The sequence below is a fragment of the Astatotilapia calliptera genome, chromosome 6 (genome assembly GCF_964374335.1).
Source record: "Astatotilapia calliptera chromosome 6, fAstCal68.1, whole genome shotgun sequence".
Lineage (NCBI taxonomy): Eukaryota > Metazoa > Chordata > Actinopteri > Cichliformes > Cichlidae > Astatotilapia > Astatotilapia calliptera.
The window spans coordinates 1823812-1830000 of record NC_137427.1 but is presented as its reverse complement, the minus strand read 5'-3'; the positions used below and the strand labels follow the sequence as shown (position 1 = coordinate 1830000).

General features: G+C 42.6%; 1 protein-coding gene across 1 annotated transcript in view; it reads right to left on the bottom strand.

The window, feature by feature from the left end:
• Nucleotides 1-5470, bottom strand: part of LOC113023553 (uncharacterized) — a 36297-nt gene extending 30827 nt beyond the window's left edge. The window contains exon 1 of the transcript XR_013909395.1: nt 5426-5470. The gene's annotated coding sequence lies outside the window, so the exon portion shown is untranslated. The remainder of the gene's footprint in view (nt 1-5425) is intronic.
• Between the last annotated feature and the right edge of the window lie 719 nt (nt 5471-6189).

Genomic DNA, 6189 nt, shown 5'->3' with positions numbered 1-6189 from the left:
AGCTTTGTGAAGATGTTTGAATCAGGAAGCCTGTAAAAAGGGAGCTTAGAGTTCATAAGAACAGGAGACAGAACCACAGATGACCAAAAGCAGTTGTTTTTTAAAGCGAACACGTGCAGTTTGTCTCTGAATGCAGTGTGTAGATGAATGTCTGAGGCCTGGTGTGCAGGTCATGCAGGAGTCAGTCCACCGTGAAACGGGAACGAAGCTGTGACTTTAAAGATGTCTCTGCAGCTGCGTCAAACTCACGGGTTGGGAACTTGGGGAATATGGAGGCTTGCTTCAGACTGGGTTCATCTGTCAGTCGTTTTTTTATAAACAGGTCACATGATCCATATGGTCACATACACTGTGGTGAAGCAGTCACACTTTCTGCAAACTTTGAGCATGAGCAGTGTCAGTGTAACCTTCATCTCAGTTCACATAGCTCTGCTGTACAACAAGCTGAATCACTGCATATTCCTCTATGAACTATAATCCTAACAGCACGAAGGGCTGACAATGCTCAGCATAAGCAGCTCCTTCATTCAACATTTTAGCTGCATTCAGCTCCTCGCTGTTGCTCACCGGACACTTTGTAAAGAACTCAAAGGAAAATAAATGAAAATACAGCAATTTAAAAACAACTGAAATACATTTTACACACAAACATAACTTTGTCAAAGCAACATCTTCACACACTAATGCTGCCAGCACAGTCCTCTCTCTACTGTAGCCGTTAGCTTAGCGGCTAGCTGACGCTTTTCTGCTAACAAGATGTCCGACTGTCCTGACTCTCAGCTGAGCAGGATGAATTCTGTGCATGCAGATTAAGGTCACATGATCAAGGTCAACAGCAAATGTCTCTGTAAGTCCACTGCTGATTGGCCAGGTTTTGTGATAACAGCCCGCCTAATTCATTCACATTTTTTTTAACCAGAAAACACATGAATAAATTATTTCCGTCACAAAACATCCAAAAATTCTTTCTCCCCTTTGCGGGTGGGACTACCTTTAGCTTTAAACAGCTCCGGCCGAGCGGTTTGTGCAAAGAAAAAGAAAAATCCAGCTGTGAAACATTTCATTGTTATAATGTTTGTTTATCTGTTGTAGCAGACAAAGATTCAAACACATGATGTTTACTGGATTATCTGCTGAGTTTTTTCCAGGCTGAACTAGAACTTTAGTTTAAGCTTTAACAATCCCGCCCTCTAGTGGCGCAACTGGGAAATCATGGGTAGTTCAGTTTGGCTTTAAATAGGTCTAATAAGTATAACTGTATCCATATACACGAAACTACATGCTTTCAGAGTTAGGATAAAAATTATTATTATTATTTAAAAATTGGTTTCTTATGATCCTGATGAGTTAAAGATCTCGACGTGCGTGATGTCATCCTGTGCAGTTATGCTGCACCAGATTTAACAACAACGGTAACTTTTGGTTACTGTTTGTGTTACCAAAAATCAGCCTGTGGTGGCTGACAACAGATCATACTGATACGGTGTACGTCATAAAGAGAAACGTGGACTGCGGTGGTATTTGCAGCTCAACGTGGCAAAGACCAAGGAACTGATCGTGGACTTCAGGAAGACCAGGAAACACTTGACCCCTGTTTCAATCCAGGGGGTCAGTGTTGACATTGTGGAGGACTATAAATACCTTGGAGTTCACATTGACAATAAACTGGACTGGGCTAAAAACACCACAGCACTTTACAGGAAGGGCCAGAGTCGTCTCTATTTTTTGAGGCGACTGAGGTCCTTCAACATCTGCCAGAAAATGCTGAGGATTTTCTATGAGTCTGTGGTGGCCAGTGCGATCCTCTATGCTGTTGCATGCTGGGGGAGCAGGCTGAGGGTCGCAGATGCCAACAGACTTAATAAACTGATCCGTAAGGCCAGCAATGTTGTGGGGATGGAGCTGGACTCCCTCAAGGTGGTGTCGGAGAGGCGGATGCTGTCCAAGATAAAGACAATGTTGGATAACACCTCCCACCCACTCCATGACATGCTGGTCAGTCACAGGAGCTCGTTCAGTGAGAGACTGAGATTACCGAAAAGCACCACTGAACGACACAGGAAATCATTCCTGCCTGTGGCCATCTCCCTGTACAACGCATCCACTTAACACACTGTTTGCTGCTACAACTACACATGTTTCTTTTCCAAATATTTATTTATGAGTGACTTATGTATGTATGTATGTATATATATGTATATATTGTACTATTCTTAGTTAGCGTATTGTCTGTCTTGTCTTAATGTTGGTTTAAAATGGAGCACTGTAACAAAAAATAATTTCCCCCAGGGATCAATAAAGTATTCTGATTCTGATTCTGATTTGTGTCCTTAGATTCAAAGTTTCTGTGAGCAGGTCTGCACAGCTGAGAGAGGACACAGTAACTGGGATCTGATTGGCTCCAGCCTGAGGACCACACTCTATAAGCACTACACTGGAGTTGGTTTGCAGGCACACAGAAGGTCTGATGTGGTGTGCACACTTAGACCAAAGGGTTCATTTCTGATGATGAATTTAAATTTAATGAACTTAAGAGTTGGAGGCTGGATGAATAAATTATTTCTATACATCCAAATAAGAACAAAAATATTTCAATTAAAGATCGAATCACAGAACCATCGAGTGACTAGAAGGATTCAGTAAATTATAATAACATCAACTCAAATCACAAACCCATCCTAGTATTTCCATTTTCTCTTAAAGTTAACAAAACACAAATGTCGTGTATCCAAAGTACAGTAAGTAAGTAAGTAAGTAAGGAAATATTGATTTCCATTGTGTTGTAATCATTAATTTAAAGGTAAGCAGAGCCTTTGTAAGTTACAAAGTTCATTGTTTTCAGTCTGGTTTTGAGGTTAAATGTGCACTAGGCCAAAGGGGCGGGGTTATATAAATTCCTGGGCGTGTCCAAAAGTTGGTGTAATTTTAACATAAACAGTTATTTTGGCTTAGCTCCCCTTGTATTGTGTTATACTCCTGCTCGGCCCCTCACAGCTCTTCTTTATGATGATGCATGCACACAGTCACTGGAGACAACTATGTTTGGAGTTTTCTTCATTTTCTTTACAGGTTTTATAAATTGCTCAAAAATAATAAAGGGAACACAAAAATAAGACATCCCAGATCTGAATGAATGAAATATTCTTATTAAATATTTTGTTCTTTACATAGTTGAATGTGCTGACAGCAACATCACACAAAAATTACATCGGGCCCTCAAGCCACCCTCATGGAGTCTGACTCTGACTGTTTGAGCAGACACAAGCACATGTGTGGCCTGCTGGAGGTCGTTTTGCAGGCTCTGGCAGCGCTCCTCCTGTTCCTCCTTGCACAAAGGTGGAGGTAGCGGTCCTGCTGTTGGGTTGTTGCCCTCCAACAGCCTCCTCCACATCTCCTGATGTACTGGCTTTACTCCTGGTAGCGCCTCCATGCCCTGGGCACCACGCTGACAGACACAGTAAACCTTCTTGCCACAGCTCACATTGATGCACCATCCTGGATGAGCTGCACTACCTGAGCCACTTGTGTGGGTTATAGACTCCGTTCATGCTACCACGAGAGTGAAATCACTGCCAGCATTCAAAAGTGACCAAAACGTCAGTCGGAAAGCACAAGTACTGAGAAGTGGTCTGTGGTCACCACCTGCAGAACCGCTCCTTCATTGGGGATTTCTTGCTACTCGCCTGTAATTTCCACCTGTTGTCGATTCCATTTGCACAACAGCATGTGAAACTGGTTGTCAATCAGTGTTGCTTGCTAAGGGGAAAGTTCGATTTCACAGAAGTGTGACTGAATTGGAGTTACATTGTGTTAAGTGTTCCCTTTATTTTTTGGAGCAGCATGGCCTGAAACAACTGCGCCATCTAGTGTCACAAACATCACAACACAACACGTCTCATAACTGTTGGAAAACTAAATCTAATGCTTTAAAACATTAGCTGCGCAAAAGCCGGGAAACATGCATTTTCCAGTTTAACCTCTTGTTGTGTTTGGGAGAATAAACCTAGTATTAACAAAAAGAGCTAACGCAGGTTCAGAAATTATTAAAAACAAAAACAAAAACTGTGAACCAGTGCAAAAAAATGAATTCAAGATTAAATAATTTTTGTCTGACAGTCACGTTACCAGCATTGTTTGTTTCTGTGACCCTCGGTCATGTGCTCTGACAGCAGCTTTGAGAACCTCAGTGTTAAATCTATTTAAACAAATCAAAGCAATAAGTAATAAAGTACACAAGGACACAAACTCAGACTGAAATGAACTAAAACTAAAGCTCTGCTATAGAGTCCAGATCTTAGAATGAAACGCTTCACTCTCTGTATCAGGCATCCAGGTGTGTTTATGGACTTAACTGGACAACCAATCAGAACATCTGAACACGCAACCCTGAGCAAAGTAAGACTGCTGTCACAATCAGGCCTTCTGCCTCTGCATGAACTCGCTGAGTGTGTTTCTGCTGATGTGGCACTGAGAGCTGTTCCAATCCAAACCTCTGGAAACCACCTGGCAGCACGGCTGACGTTAGAAATCTCATTTGCAGCATTTGGGCTGAGTGGCTTATAAATCTGCAACCCACTCTGTATCTATGAAGGTGAACCACCTGCTGTGTGTCTGATATGAAGGAAAGATCTACACATTATCAGGTACAGTGAGTTATACAAACTTTTGAAAGATTTTCAAAAATGCTTATAAAAAAGAAAAAGTTTAGACAAAACAGCATTTTGACTGAAACTGGAAGAAAACAGAGGTTAAAGTAAAACCTTAAAACAGCCGACAGCAGCAGTAAAAGTGCCGCATGTGCAGGTTCGAGGTTCCCCAAAAATCAGTCACATGCAGTGATTCACATAATACACACACACACCCTGCATTTCGTTATTCTGACAGCCCTTCAGTTCAGCCTCTGTTTGTAAATGTGTTTAGCTGAGATGACCATATTAGGAATAGCCCCTCCCTGTCACATCACACAGTCGTTAAATAGCCTTTTATTACAAACACAGCGCTGAAACAGGATGTGTCAGAAAGAGGAAAAGTGGAAGAGGTCTGCTGCATGAACACTCAGCAGTGCATTCCTGCTGTAATCTGCTGTAATCTGTGGTTATGAATAAAAAATGCAGATGTGCCCGGTTCAGCAAAAATAACACAGTCAGTAAATCTCACTGAATCCAAGTCAGACTTTCACTCCTCACTTCACAGGAACAGGAACGCAGACATAACCCAAAGCAGTCTCAAAACAACAGCCGCAGTTTAATAATGTCACAACAACAGAGAAAAGCTTTCACTTTTCTTATGAGAATAAACAGCGACAGAGAGAGAGAGAGGGAGAGAGAGGGGGGGGGGGAGGGAGAGAAATTCCCTCTAAAGCTTTGCTCAGTCCCTGATTGTCTTTTCTATCAAACATTTTAACGAGTTATTCAGCTTTTCTTACCAGCTGTGATCTGGAGTCGAGCCGGAACATTTGTGAAAGAGAAAGTTGGAATCTGCTTAAAGGGAGGGGCAGCAGGAAAGGGCGTTTCACTTTCACTTTATTATAATGTCATGGTTACAGTGGGTTTATTGTCTCATTTTCTCTTCTCTGTTTTCATAAACTGGGGCGATCGTGGCTCAAGAGTTGGGAGTTCGTCTTGTAATCGGAAGGTTGCCGGTTCGAGCCCCGGCTTGGACAGTCTCGGTCGTTGTGTCCTTGGGCAAGACACTTCACCCGTTGCCTACTGGTGGTGGTCAGAGGGCCCGGTGGCGCCAGTGTCCGGCAGCCTCGCCTCTGTCAGTGCGCCCCAGGGTGGCTGTGGCTACAATGTAGCTGCCGTCACCAGTGTGTGGATGTGTGTGTGAATGTGTGTGTGAAGCGCTGTACATTTACCATAAATGAGATTAAAGGTCCACTTATGCAAGTTTACTGACACAGCGCACAAACATATTCCCTCCACCAGGTGGCGCTGTTGTACAGTACTTGCTTCACCTCATCACATTTCCGCCTCTGGCTACATCTTGTGTTCACCTTATTAAACTGTAAAGTTATTAAAAGTTGTTTTTTTAATGCGGAGCTTCTCAGAATAAGAACAGTCACATGGTGCTGCTCTAACATGCAGACAGCATTGTGCTCTTACAAAAACATTTAGATAATTATATGAGAACAATGTGCAGCTTTTTCCCCGTTAGTCCACCTTCACACCTGGAACATCTGCACTCTTT